Source organism: Ascaphus truei, chromosome 1 (assembly GCF_040206685.1).
Source record: "Ascaphus truei isolate aAscTru1 chromosome 1, aAscTru1.hap1, whole genome shotgun sequence".
Taxonomy (NCBI): Eukaryota; Metazoa; Chordata; class Amphibia; order Anura; family Ascaphidae; genus Ascaphus; species Ascaphus truei.
The window spans coordinates 407741053-407757280 of record NC_134483.1 but is presented as its reverse complement, the minus strand read 5'-3'; positions in this window follow the sequence as shown (position 1 = coordinate 407757280).

Genomic DNA, 16228 nt, shown 5'->3' with positions numbered 1-16228 from the left:
ATCAAGATTCTCGAGTTACTGTACCATAGTTAGCAAAAGGAAGCTTCTTGTCTTGTGATATCAAACGAATATGTTGTGGTGGTAATTTATGCTCAGTATAGTTATTGGTTATTGTTTTATTAAGCTGTTTTTAGTATATCGACTGATTTTTGTATCAAGTGGCTAATAAGTATGGTCACAAACGCCACACCTGTGTGCACGTGACTTGTGTATGTGAAAAGGGTCAAAACATCCATTTGACTCACTCGCATCCCCACTGGGCCCTAAAAATGAGCAACAACGCCCCACAAATCTTCACACTGCACCTCAATTACTCTGCCACCACCAAGCATAATTTATGGACTTACAGTACCCTGATGAGTTCCTGGTCTCCTGTTTACTAGAAAAAAGATGTAATTAACACAAAAACCCAAAGCAGCCAAATGTGTCTGAAAATGCTGATAACCACTTCAATAATTTAAATTAGAGCCCAAAGACAGTACTTATTAATGTTACATTTAATATATGGAACGTCATACAGTGCTTGTGTAGTCCTGTTTCCCCTACACACAGGAAGAACACAGGAGTGCTGTGTGTGTAACCTGTTGGCTCGCAGGGCCTGAGCCTCTGCCACGGAGATCCTGGGGCGATATGTATATGTTACCTCTTACCAGATGCAGCGCCTCCACCTGCGATGGCTCCCAGCCCGGCGGGAGTTGTTCCTCGCAGGACACCAGTATAATGATATACACACTGTATAAATAATAACAAATATCTTTACTAGCGATAGTCATCAATCGTATATGCATACACATCACATACTCCTCCCACTAGAGACACAACTATCCAAAGCGTCTCGCAGGACGCGACCATCCACCGTGTTCCCCACACTGTGTCCAATATCCCACACTCAAACCCCAAGTGTGTGGTAACCGTGCGGCCACTAGAGTGAGAATGTTATAGTTGGTGCACTTTTGTGTAGGGTTACCTGTCGAGCGCTCCTGCACTCGGACCAGCAAACAATTCTTCACAAAGGATCCGCAAAAGCGAATCCTTCTGCGACGTCCCTCTGTGTCGAACCCACCCGGGTAGATAGGACAGTCTCTGAAGAGGTTTGGTCCCAAACCTCTGATAAGGAACTGCAGCAACCACTGTGTCCCTGACTTGCACACACTGGGGCAGGTTCCTATTCTAGGGCCTGTCCCTACAGCAACCACAAGCTGTATGTGACTCAGGAGCCTATCTGGGGCCTAGGGGGGTTTCTGGCCTAGTGTAGAGGCTACTTGCCTCTCTACACACACAGCTCCTACATCTTCCCCTTCCTGATCTTGACTGACCAATGTGCTCCCCTGCGCAACCTCCTATCTCCTTCCTGCAGAGCCCCTATTGCCCTATTGGCTCCCTGGCATCATGAGGTCTCCCTAGCGCTCATGGGACTTGTAGTCCCCTGCCCTAGCCCTCCTCCCATTGATCTGGGCTTCGCGCACTACCGCAGCCACTTCCTGCGCATGCTCTACTTCTCCTCAAGCGCAGTTGCCTACCAGACTCACTGCGCATGCGCGAATATCAAAATGGCGGTGCCCTGAGCGTTCGGGCTGCCACAGAGCATCCTATACACCGGAGTGCTCCCTGCACGCTCTACAACTCTGCCTGACTCTCCCACTGCAGCGGAAGTGAGGACAAACCTGGGGGACCTGGCTACACTTGTTTACAGAAAAGGAATGTTACAAAGACTTACAACATATAAAGGCAGACCTGTTAATGAAATAACTGGGTAAAAGACAAAGCCTAAATACATTACCACCTATTAGACTCCTCAGGAGGTTGTGAGATTGAAATATGAGAATCCACGTGTTATGGACATAACACTCATCTGTTCTAGTTTTCATTCCCTAAATGTATGGGTTTAATCCTCAAAACTTTGCTTCAGTCACAATGATAGGGTAACCTTTTGTATGTATGTATGTCTTTATTTATATAGCACCATTAATGTACATAGCGCATCACAGTAGTAATACATGTGACAATCATATAAATAGCAAATAATACAAATAACCGATCATGGGAAAAAGTGTTTCAGACATAAATGTGGAAGAGAAGTCCCTGCTCTGAAGAACTTACAGTCTAATTGGTAGGAAGAACATACAGAGACAGTAGGAGGGCATTCTGGTAAGAATGTCTGCAGGGGGCCAAGCTTGATGTATCATGTGTATAGTATTAGCCACGGTACTACTCATACTTGCTTAAAGAAGCATATGTCTTAAGGTGGGTTTTAAAGGTGGATAGAGAGGGTACTAGTCGGGTATTGGCGGGATGGGCATTCCAGAGTTTTGGCGCAGTCATTGAGAGTTTTAAGGTGGGAGAGAGCTTTAGATACAAAGGAGGTAGAGAGAAGACTTCCTTGAGCAGAACGTAAGAGTCGGGATGGTGCATAGCGAGAAATTAGGGCTGAGATGTAGGGAGGGGCAGAAGAGTGTAGAGCTTTAAAAGTGAGGAGGAGAATTGAGTGTAAGATGCGTGATTTGATGGGAAGCCAGGAGAGTGATTTCAGCAGGGGAGATGCTGAGACAGATTTAGGAAAGAGTAGAGTGATTCTGGCAGCAGTGTTTAGGATAGATTGTAGGGGAGACAGGTGAGAGGCAGGAAGGCCGGACAGCAGGAGGTTACAGTAATCAAGACGGGAAAATGAGGGCCTGAGTCAGAGTTTTAGCAGTTGAGCAACAGAGGAAAGAGCGTATCTTTGTAATACTGCGGAGGAAAAAGTGACAGGTTTTAAATACGTTTTTAATGTGTGGGGAGAATGTGAGAGAGGAGTCGAGTGTGACCCCTAGATAGCGTGGTTGGGCTACTGGGTGAATGATAGTACTTCCAACAGTAATAGGGCCAGGTTTGAGAGGAAGTATGAGGAGCTCTGTTTTTGCCATGTTAAGTTTGAGTCGGCGGAGGGCCATCCAGGATGATATTGCAGAGAGACATTCAGAAACTTTGGTCTGTACTACATCCCCATCCGGGTGCTGGGCCATGGGGCCTACGAGGAGGCCACACTTTACCAGCGGACCAAGGATGACTCCCTGGTGGTGTGGTAGGAGGTCGGCCTGGCTTGGCTCTCAGAGAAGGAGCGTTGTGATACTCTCAATGAGATGGTCATTCTGTCCCTGCTGCAGCATGACAACATCATCGCGTATTACAACCACTTCCTGGACAGCAGCACCTTGCTCATCACGCTGGAGTACTGCAATGGTGGAAATCTGTTTGACATTATTAGAAGAGAAACTTACGTACTTACTGTGGTTTTAAGTGGTGTAGAGGGCTGTCCCATATCACTGCTGCTCTACACATCGCTCTCTCCTAGAGCAAGCTCAATTCAGTGGTATTGACTGCACTCTCATCAGGATGTGTTTGTAGCATACACACCATACCCTCATTACCACCTACCACAGGGAAGCTACACTAGAGTATACAGTAGTTCTCCCTATTTGTTGCACCAACACTGCCTTACTCAGACCCACGAGATCTCTGGACTTTACTTATTGTCTGTTTTTCCTGCTCCAGAGCTATAGGTAGCTATCCTGTATCAATATCATCTGTATACATACTTAATGATAGACTAGTCTCAGGATAAATCTAAGGGCAGGATATCACTCACTACCCCTCTGGATTCAACATTATTGTGTTTGAACTAGCTCACTACAGAGCATTGACCACAAGTAACCCTAATAGGACCCTAGCTATATTAAGGTGATTGACCTTCACCTGTCATCTCAGGGTGACTCAAAATAGGGAGTTCTCTACTATAGTTTTTGGACTCTTCTCTGTACTAAGAATCCTGATAACTCGTAAACTATATGGTATATCTGTTGCATCCATTGCTGGTTATTATATCCATTAACAGATACTTGGTATATACAGCGATATCTATATATTAAACCATTCTAGGGATATGATTTAACATGTAGACATTGCCCTTGGATTAAAATAAGGTTCATATATATATATACAATATCTATTTGGCTAACAGGATGACGATGGTGGGAGATCTTTACATCTTCTATCCGATATTGATTAATAGGGATAGTTATTTTTCTTACTGGTGACTGCACCAGAGGCAGCTGAGTATTTATTAAAAAAAACAACTGCCTCACCTGATTCCCAACATCCGAACATTCACATTTGAATTTGAAGGATTTGGCTATGCGTCGCTGTTCAAACTTATATTTTAATTATTCATCTAATAAAGTTATTTTTAAATATGTCATAAATTCATCCACTCAGGGGACAGAGTGACCACAACTGGGTGTACTTTTTCTGTTTATAGTGTCTTGTACTTACCTTTACCTAGAGGAGCACCATCCCCCACCTTATTTTGAGCTGAGCGAGGTTACCCCTCTCTCTGTTCGCACCTTAAAATGATCAGCAAAGTCCTGAGGTGTGATGGCGATAGAAGAAGAGGCAGCTGAGAGAGGTCTGAGTAGAGAGTCAAAGACAGAGAAGAGTCGGCGTGGGTTAGACTTGTGCATGTTGATTAGTGAAGAAAAGTAGGTTTGTTTAGTCTGAGAGAGGGCAGAGTTGAAACAGGACAGGAAAAAACAGCCTCTGGGGAGGGAAGTGGAGCACAGCGCAGGGAAAAATAGCAGGAACCAGCACACCATAGGTTAAAAACTACTTTATTGAGCGACAAGGGGAGACACCATAAAAGGAGCAACCACCCACTCTAGAGTGGGGAGAAGGGGAGAAGCGAGAGAGAGAAAATGAGATGGAGAAATCAGAGAGAGAAAAGATTTTAGTGAAAACCAGGTCTAGGTAGTGGCCATCCTTGTGGGTGCTGGCTGCAGTCCACTGTTGAAGGCCAAAAGAAGAGGTTAGAGAAACAAAGCGGGAAGCCCAAGGGAGAGAGGGGTCATCAATGTGGCAATTGAAGTCCCCAAGGAGAAGAACAGGGGAGTCTGAGGAGAGAATGAAAGAGAACCAGGATTCAAAGTGAGAGGCGCAGAAGGGGGATGAGTGGAGGTAGGTGGGCGATAGATGACTGCCACGTGGACAAGGAGAGGAGAGAAGATCTGGACAGTGTGAGCCTCAAAGGAGGGAAAAGCAATAGAGGGAGGAGTTGGAAGAGTTCGGTAACGGCAGATAGAGGAGAGCAGGAGGACCATGCTCCACCCCTGCCATCAGGGCGCGGAGTGTGGGAGAAAGAAAGGCCAGCATAAGAGAGGGCAGCTTCCACAGCAACGTCAGACTGAGTGAGCCAGGTCTCAGTTATAGCAAAGAGGAGCAGAGAGTGAGAGAGAAAGAAGTCATGCACAGAGAGGAACTTGATAGAAAGGGAGCGAGCATTCCAAAGATCACAGGAGAGAGGAGGAAGGGTGGCAGGGGATGGGTATGAGGTTGGAGGGGTTGACACCAGATGGAGTAGAAGTTGCATTTGGCAGGCGAGGACGAGAGCATGTAGAAATAAGGCAGGGACCAGGATTGGGAGAGAGATCCCCAGAAGCAAGGAGGAGAAACAGGGATAGAAAGAGAATGTGTGAGGATTATTTGTAGGGGTGTGTTTTAGTGCAGGGGATATAGCTGTGTAGTGTCAGAGGGCGGAGGTAAGAAAGTAGTTCATGTGAACTGAGAAGTGGTTAATATAGATGACCTCACAGGAGACACAGAAAAATAGATATTCTAAAATGCAAGTTAACCCCTTGTTTGAAGTATTATTGACACAACGGAATAGTTTACGGGCATTAACGTGACAAATATATTTCTTATACTGTGTTTCTGAGTGCATGCTTGGGAAGGGTTCAGTTGCCTCTTCTTGTAAGCATCTTCTTTGAGTTTTTTGTTGCTGCAATGAATTTGATGTTTTCATTCAGCTGGACCTCTCATTTACTCTGCTGTATGCCTGTGGATATGCTTATAGTACCGAAATAGTAATCCTTTACGATGCTGGATGTCCATCACCACCAGAGTGCCGTGAGGCTTTCATTATCACAACCATGCAATCGCTTGGGTAATGATCACATGTTTGGAATGCATCCGTTACATTCAGACTGTGCTAACCGCTCTTGCAGAGTGGTGGAATAGGATCTCTTGTAGAATATAAACAAAAGTACCATGATTTTCTCAGAATGTTATAGCGGCCACTTGCACGTTAATTAGTTGCTTGGTTTTATGGGCTAACGGAGGCAGCAGGCTCCAGCCATGCTCATCACTATGTGGAAGCTGCTATCAAGGACAAGTGCAATGGAAATGAGATCTCTTCATCTGCCCTTAAAATGCAATAGAAACAAGGGATTTTTATATGGGCGCAAGTAGAAAATCTTGTCCGGTTAAATAAGGAGAGGTGGTCAGTATGGACCGAGTCCTCTAATGGAGGGGTACGCAATGTGGGGGGCGCGGCTGTTACAGGCGCCACGCGCTTCCCCGAAAGCATTTAAAATAAATGCTGGGGATCGAGCGTGGCCTCTGTAACTTTTACTTACCCTCACTTCCAGTGATGCGTCCCCATGGCAACCCAGCATCAAATGACGCCGTGGGGTGACGTGACATCACATTGCCATGGCAACGTGATGTCACATGATCCTGCGACGCCATTTGACGCCGGAGCCGTGCAGGGAGGGAGGGGGGGGCGCATGCCGGAGGGGAGAGGAGACAGGGGGCGCACGTAGGAAGCTTTGCACATCCCTGCTCTAATACACAGTACACGGCCCTTACTAGTGTGTACATCAGGGATCTAATTGCATGTCAAAGACGATGACAGTAAATGCTCTTGGTAGGCTGTGTTTAAATTATCTTAAAATGAGAAAAATAGGAAGTTAGCAAATGCTAAGTAAAAAGTAAAGTTAAAAAAAAGTATTTTCACTGTAAAACTGATGGTTATTGAGAATTTTAGCAAAACTTCCTTATTGTTTTAAATATTGTTTTATACATAGGTGTGTATGTATATATACAGTTGTGTGAAAAAGAAAGTACAGCCTCTTTGAATTCCATGGTTTTACATATCAGGACATAATAACAATCACCTGTTCCTTAGCAGGTCTTAAAATTAGGTAAATGCAACCTCAGATGAACAGCAACACATGACATATTACACAGTGTCATGATTTATTTAATAAAAATAAAGCCAAAGAGTGTGCGACGACAAAGGCTTTTCGAAGTCTTGTGCAGAGAAGATGTCTGAGGAACTTGCATGAAAATCAAGAGTTGCTTTGAATGCTATTTTAATATAAGAACACGTTTTCATATGATGCTAGAAGACTGGACATCAGACAACTCTCACTTTTCTTCACACCACATTTTTGTTGTTGCCAGAAGGGGGGTTTATCTTAGAGCTAAACAATTACTGATTACCTTTGCTGGTTTCGCAAGGATTGACAGTCGCTGCCAACAGCACAAGAAAAATACAGAGTAAAATGGTATTTTGATTGAAAATTGTTTCTGTGCCCAAATCTGTGAATTAATACTGCAGCAACCAAACTTGTTCACACATTAGAAAACACATTAGTACTTTACTGTAAGATACTATTGTGTTACAAGTGGTGTTAAGTGATTATGAGATATAATCACTTGTTTTCCTCTTACCTAAAGCTGAGGTTAAATACTTTTAAAATGTGATAATCATGTGCATGACTAATCGCATATGTGCCTGCAGGAAGACTAGATTGCTCTTTGCTTCTAATAGTTGCTGGTAAAAGATGCTGTACAGTATTTTAATGTTTAAATATAACCTATTGATAGCATGGTATATTATTTGTGTGTAACCCCCTTTCCCGGGGCCAATCGCAGATCGGGCCCCCTAAGGTGTACTTGGGTCTGGCTACATGTCTTTGTGTGGTGCATACCTGCTGGCAACAGGAGGGCCTGAGTCTCCCGCAATGACATGGGGGATAACAGGAACAGGTTTCTGGGGTGGATGCCTTCATTCTTATTCAGTGGTGCAGCGCCTCCATCTCTAGTAAGCCCCAGGAATGCAGGGTGGAATCCTTACAAGAGAGTTCCCACACAGGGATGAGAGATTCCAGTCTCGCAAAGGTTTGTCTTTTCTTTAAAAGCAGCAGTCTTTATTCACAGCAGCAGCAGCAGACAGGTACAGGGATGTCCAATCCACTCTGACTGTTCACCCTCAGGATGGTCCTTTCCCTGCCACCACTCTGGATCAAGGGCATCCAGAGTGGGGCTAACTCTTCCCTCACCCCCTAAGCAGGGTGAGAGGTACTGGTCCACCTCCCTACACTATGGTTGGATCAGCTCTACTCATGAGCTGATCACTCCTCTCCTCCAACTCTAACTCACTACTACTAGTCACACTCTCAACAGACAGACAGACTAAATAGGAAGTGCACTGCTCTTTTATGATATCAGCAGGCACAGCCCCTGTGTCTCTTGCTTTGACACAGGGTCAGGTGACCTACCTCCACCACTCATGGCAAGTGCTTGAAGTGAGGGAAACCCATGATAACTCCTGGCATCCTGCCCTTACCAGGGATTATACCAGGAGGATGATAGAACTATAGCCCCATTTCTTACCAGGGCTACATGTGTATCTACACACGTTGTAAAAAAGAATATAATTCCTCACAAACTAATACTGATAACACAGTAGAGCACAGTATTAAAAGAAAAGGAAATAATACTTACAGATGTAGCCAGACACTAGCGCATCGAACATAGCCACAACGACAGTAAATTTTCCTGCCCAGAAGGGATGACACTGCGGGGGTCCATGTTTCTGAATGGGACCCGGCAGTGTTAATCCTTCACTTGATGGGCCATGAGCTGGGGAGAGAATACCAATACTCACCTTTCAGATGAGTTGCGCAGTCTCACACATTTTATTATTATTTTACATAGGTTTGAAGCAAGGGGGTCTCAGCAAAGTTTAAATGTCCTTGTCACGGCCCACGTGATACCGGCAGCCCCTATGGAGGTCTATCTCGGGGAGCAAGGGGTCCCCGGAGCTGAAATTAACGGGGTTTAGTTACGGAGACCCCTTGCTCACACCTATGTACAAACAATACCTGCTTTATTACCTTAGTGGCTAACCGCTAAGGTAATTAAGGGGTTAACCCCACCTCCTGCCCCCCCCTTAGACTGATGTCCAATATCCCTATTAGTCCAACATGGCAAATAGTGTTTTTGGCCATTAACAAAAATTAAACACACATTAAAAAAAAAAAAATAGGACGTTTGCCCATTGAAAAGGTTGACACAATATAGTACATCAACTAAAAAATACATTACAATAAATAATAAAATGATCAAACTCTAGCTATTAAATCAATTGATTGGCACTGTGCCTATCTAAACCCTCAAAGGGGACCTAGATAACCACATAACTAATCAATGAACACCCATTCAGAAGCAGGGAACCCCACAACATTAATCCTTTTGGAACCTTACTGTCCTCTGGGCTGCGAGAGCTGTGGACGCAATGCAGCCGCTCTCCATCCGGACCGGCACAGTGCAAATCGCAGCACCGAGGTCATTAAGTCTGGCTACATCTGTAAAACTAAATGATACCCATTGTTATCCACTGATGAAATGGGTAAATATTCTATCCACAAAACTCTAAAAATTACAAGCAAGTAATTTTTATATGCATACGTTGGACGTGTGTGGAAGATGCTTACAGGAACAGAACAGGGAGAGTGCTACATCTACTACACTGTAAAACCATGTCAACCACCGAAAAGTGCACAGTCCTACCCTTCTAAAACGCCATGAAAACATTCAGATAAAACGTGTCAATTTTTTTTTTTATTAAGCAAATTAAAATTCATTACAAATTCCAGAAAAGCAGTGATGGCAGACACATTTCCATTTTCTTTTTTTGAACCCTGAACGTTTTGCCCTATCTAGGTTTTATGAAGGGTAATGTAAAGTATAGCAAATAACTCGCTCCACTATTTTAAATGTAGAATGATCATGATCCCCTTAGACCAGTGGTTTCCAACTCCAGTCCTCAAAAACACCCTTCAGGTTAAGTTTCAAGAATATCCGTGCATGAGCACAGGTGGCTCAATCATTTTGATTGAGCCCCCTCTCTGAAGCAGGTATATCCTTAACCTGACTTATTGGAGGTTCTTTAGGAAGAGTTGGGAACCATTGCTTTAGACCAATCATAGTAACAGAAACCTAGAACTTGATGGCACCCACATACAGTAGTTTGCCCACTCGCCTACAGTATCTGCTGTGAAACTTCCGACCCTATTAGATCCTTTGGTTTCTTTCATATTTAGGATAGCTTGTGTCTGTCCCATGCATTTTTCAACTCCATTATGGTGCCCACCACCTCTGTTATTAGGCTAGTCTATGAATTTACCCTTTCTGTGAAAAAGTACTTCCTTACATTTCCTGTCTCTCACCCTCCAGTTTGAAAGCATGACCGCTCGTTGTAGCGCTTGTTTTTTTCCCCAAAACATGCTTTCCTCCTGTGTCCTGTAAAACCCTTGATATATTTGAGTTTGTATAATATCTCCCATATCTCCTCCAAGTTGTATATGTTGAGATCATTTAGTCTTTCTGGTACATTTTATGACGTAAACTATGCACCATTGTAGAAGAGGAGAGAAAAAAACGGAGCACTACATCGAGTGCTGGCAAAGCCAGTAAATAACGACAAGGGTACGTTCCCACAAAGAAAATTAAAGCTAATTTAATGGGTCAGAGATACAATCAAAAAACACCAACGCGTTTCGGACTATAGATAGCCCTTTATCAAGGTGAATACACACTTACCTTCTGGAGCGCTATTTGTATACAGTTCTACATTCGATTTATGAAGAAGGACCTAAATTTGTCTTCAAAAAGGCTAAGACTATCGCCAAACATGTTTCCACAAGTTTGTTCTCCACAATAAAAACTCCTTTAAAGAATCTACCAAAAGGAAGTTATATTTGCTCAAAATGCAAAGTATGCAAATATATGGAGAGCACTTCTGAATTTTCCTTAATTAAGACGGGTAAAAAATATCACATAAATTCTTTCATTAATTGTGACAGCACGTTTGTGGTGTATTTGTTAAAATGTGGTTGTGGTAAACAATATATAGGAAGAACCATAAGGTGTTTAAAAGTTCGCATTCTTGAACACTTACGTTTGATTACCAAAAAAGATACCAACCACCCAGTGTCTCAACATTTCACTAATTGCAGTTTGGGCAATGTGGACTATTTGTCATTTTGGGTATAGAACATGTACTGTGTCCAATTAGAGGAGGCAATAGATTAAATATCCTAAATAAAAGAGAACTTTATTGGATTTTTTCTTGACAAACACGTATCCCACACGGTTTAAATTTAGACTGGGATATAGGGCCCCTCCTTTTTGACACATGAAAATGCTTTTCCTCAAAGTCTCAATTGTTACGTCATATAGAAATAAACGGGATGTCCAACTATGTCATACAGTAATATATGGGATGTCCAAATACGTTATATGGATTACATATTAATACTTACCTATTGATGCATTGCTTAATAATTTTATGCTCAAATAGCTATTACTATTGGTATTACAGTCTCAACTCATTCTTTTCTGTGTATTGGGTTTTATAAAAATGATTATTTATGTTTGATGAAGGAATTTTTTGTTTATATTTATGTGGCTTTATTTAATTAATTTTTCATTATATCAGTATGCATTTGATTATTATAAAAACCCTTTCAAGCACATTACCTTTCGTTATTACGATTTATATATACCTAATATCTAAGGATGTTATTTGACAATTTGTTTAATTGTTTTTTAATTAAATCTTTTTCCTTTTATATTTGTTTTTAATATTTTTGTATGTCCTTAGTTTTAACTTTTCTGGAGTGTCAATGTTACGTTTGAATAAAGTTATTGTCTTTTGTATTATGATCGCGGTGCACAGGCGCCATGCGCCTAGCGTCATGTGGCGTGTTGACGTTGCGTCTCGCGTCACTTGGCGCGTTGACGTCATGCGCTTAGTTTCATCAGATGCAATTCTTAGGGGTGTTTATTGGCACTCAGTGTACCTTGGCCAGAGCTTTATGCAATGGTGGTTGGGCACTACTGCCTCACCCCCTGCGTCTCCTGGCGTATTGGCATCATGCGTTTGTGTCGTTTGACGCACTTGCGTCGCGTCTTTGGGCGTGTTGACGTCATACGCTCCGTGTCACGTGACGTGCCCGGAAGTGATGGCGATTGGCGCCTACGGCACCGCGGTCTTATATAAATAGCACTCCAGAAGGTAAGTGTGTTTTCACCTTGATAAAGGGCTATCTATAGTCCGAAACGCGTTGGTATTTTTTGTTTACATCACTGACCCATTAAATTAGCTTTAATTTTCATTGTGGGAACGCACCCTTGTCGTTATTTACTGGCTTTGCCAGCACTGGATGTAGTGCTCCGTTTTTTCTCTCCTCTTCTTCATCGTGTTCATCAGCAGACGGAGGCACACTTAACCCTTGGATCGCTGGATACACTGGACTTACTGCATATCGTGGACATTCATCCCATGTGAGTTTATTCCAGCTCATCTATTCCTTAATTTGGACAATGTATTGATGCTACTATACTGTTCCATGGAATTGGATGTTTATTAGTACTGGTCACCGGCAGGTGTCTATTATCATATCCTTACTACTGTGCTACGTGGGATTATAGTATACCAGTCATACATCCTTTGGGACAGCCATTTTCTTTACACCTATATCTACTGAATGGGTTAATTTATCCAATTATGAGGCTTATTATTTTTATAACCCTCTAGTGTTGCTTTTTCTACAGAGTACCATACAACATTTTTCTCATTATGCACCATTGTAGTAGTGATAATATAAGAAATATTCGCTCATAAACCCATCTTAATTCTACTTCTCTCATTGACTCATGTGGCCCTAATGTATTAACTAGAAGCCCCTAATCCCATATACTGTGAAAATATCTTCCCTATGTTAGGAAAAATGTAGCCAAACTGTTCTGCAGCACAGGAATGAAATATCTCCATCATCAGAAAAAATGAAAATCCCCAATCTTGAACTTGTACACTGACTGTTAAAGGTGTAATCCCCAATAGTCTACTTTACATCGTTTAATACATAAATATTAATGTCCCATTAATAAGGGTTTATTTTGTAGCTCTTTTATAGTGACACCTAATTATTTTATGTACTGGTCCAGGTTTATTTGATTTATGGTAAAAGAAATATAGATATTTCTGGGGATAGAGCAAGATGGCGAGCATTTTCTGCACAAGTAGTAATGGTTTTGATGCAATGGGAATAACGTGTTGCACTTATACATTTGAAAAACAGGGTGCTGAATGTACTTTGCATTAATTTATCTTTCTTACCAAACTTTTTTGTAAATATACCATTATAATATATATATATATAATCAAAAAATAAATAGATGATACCGTTCTGTGGCTAACGAAATGCTTTTATTTGTGCGAGCTTTCGAGATACACTGATCTCTTCTTCCGGCGATGTTACAATGAATGAAGCAAGCAAAAGCTATACTATAAACAGTGTCTATTGGAATGTTATCTGAAAGCTCGCACAAATAAAAGCATTTCGTTAGCCACAGAACGGTATCATCTATTAATTTTTTGATTATTGAAGCTCGGCTAACACGGTACTGATACCTCTACATGAATATATATATATATATATAATTGGAATGATCTATTTTCGTAATTTCTATTATAAGCTAAATATGATGGCATTATTAAAATGCCGCCTCCTGACTGGTGAAAATTCCAGGTATTATTGGCCACCGATGCCCTCACCGAACACACTAGCGTGCCAGCTTCCTTATCACATCTCACTTCCTCCCCACATCCATTGTAACTAGATATCTCGCTAAAAAAATGAATTTATTATCTTCTGTTTCTGTATTTCAGCCATAACCGATGAAAGACCCTGAAGTTCAAAAGCTTGTGTAACGGGTCTAGGGCCCCCACCCAATCTCATATTGGTCCCTGTGGTCTATCCAGCCTCCATTACATGGTCGTGTCTGGTAGTGCACCTGTTGGCAACAGGACTCCTGATTCTCCCGCCTGATGGTGTTCGGGGATTGTCAACCCAGACAGGTAGCTGAGGTAGTGTGTGCAGTCCTACCTATATCACGTGCAGCGCCTCCACCTCATCAGGATCTCTGCGTCTGCAGGGAGATGGTTCTGATGAGGAACTTCTCTGTGGTGCCATTCTCTGTAGAGTAACTCCAGACTCACACGAGGGTATCTTTTATCAAGAGCATATTTATTGACATCTTTATGGGCCAGCTGCCCCTCACAGCCAGCTTCTTAGCCACACATTTTGGTTCTGCTGTCCCTTTGAAAGGTACGCCCTCCCAATGGAGTGGGATCCCCTCTCCCCGTAGGGAGATCACCCCTGTGCCAGGTCCCTGGACACAGTGTAGGCCTTGTGGCTGGTTAACCTTGAACTGGGCCACTAGTTACTGCACTAGTGGTCCCTGCACTCTCAAGTCTCAACCCAGACTTGTTCCTCTGTTCAACACTAACTTTGGGCAGTGCTGTGCCTTATATACTTCAGGAACTGTCACAGCTCTGATGTCACTAACAATGGACTCAGAGTATGCACTCCCCTCCATGTATATGACACCTCACCAGGGTGTGAGGGCAAACCTCCATGATTACTGCTGGCAACCCTGTAACTTACCAGCCTTACTGCCAGCAGGAGTGGAACTGCAGACTATTTTACAGCATGGCTACACTTGTAACATATCAATTCATTGGCGTTTCAATAAAAGGTATCACATTACCAACTCCTTCATCCTTTGTTATTTTACTCACCAGGCATTGAAATAGACTCACCACCCAATGTTTGGCTCACCAGTGCAACATTCCGATCAAGGGGAGAAGGCGAGCGCAACGGCTGTCTGATTGAGTGGGGAGGGGAGTGGGCCAGTGTGCACAGGGGAGGAGGGAGGAGACTAGGTGACAAGCCGACCAGATGAGTGGGCAGGAGTAAGGAGCAAGCTTTTCAGAGGAGCAGTGAACCATTAGTAGGCAGTGGGGTTGGGGAGGCCTGATGCTAATTTTTGTATTATAAAAAAAATGCAGAAAACGTAACCTATAATACGGATAATCAGGTAGGGCAGGGCATTATAAGGTCATTAATGCTAGGGTGAGTTAAAGGACCTCAGGTTCGCCTCAGGACTGCAACTCCTCCACCCTGGGCATTAATGGCCAGGTAATGGTCTGTCCTTCAGGGATTATTACTTAATTGAGAGGAGAGCCAAGGCAGCACCACCTGGTGTCAGAGTCAATACTATGTGAAGAAATGTTCTTGCATAATTACAGGAACAGAGCTATCAACTGTTGCTGCAAGAATTTTTAAAGGGACAGTCACCGTAGTACCAAAGTTAATTAATGGCAGTGGCAAGATTAATAGTTAAAATCTTTGTGGTTAGTGCTTTTTATTTTCTAAATCAGATAAGTATATGTGACAAACAATACTAAACTAATACACAAACAGTGAGCGCTGTGACCTAACTAAACAAACTACCTCACGGTGATAAGTAAGTGTTTATATATAATACATAATACAAATCAAATAATGTTAGCTGCCAAGAGGATGAAACATACAAGTGCTCTCTAGTGCACGTGGTGAAAAATAAATAGATAGGAAAAATACTATATACCCCGGCGCTTAGAATAAGGTGAAATACCGCATGTCAGTCCAAAGACAATGTCCCAACAGGACAAATTGGAGAGGGTAGTGGCCCAAAGTCCAAACAGCTGTGGTCCCGTGAGAAAAACTGCCGCAGCAAAACATTGCGCAGTACTCAGGCTTGTCGGTGATACTTTGAAGCAGGAAATATTGCCTACTTACAAGATGGTCTTGGATACATTCAGTGGATATAATCTGTGCTTTTCCTCCCAAGGCTTTTCTCCACGAACCCCACGTGGTGCTTGAATCCTTCTGGGAGGCTGGACTCCGCGTTCTCTCGGTGCTCAGATTCAATATGTGATTCCACCAAGGATATACCCAGAAGGAAAAAAACAAAAAAACAACAATGGTGCAATATTGCCACAAACTTTACTAAAACAAATTAAAGAGAAGGCAGGATACAATTACAATGTATCGTGCCTAACCAAATAGTTACACAATGCCGTCCGCAACTTGTACTCAAACGTCCGGCTCAAAACAGTGCAGGCTCAGCGTCTGACAATCACGTATTGAATCTGAGTACCGAGAGAACGCGGAGTCCAGCCTCCCAGAAGGATTCAAGCACCACGTGGTGGTTTCGTGGAGAAAAGCCTTGGGAGGAAAAG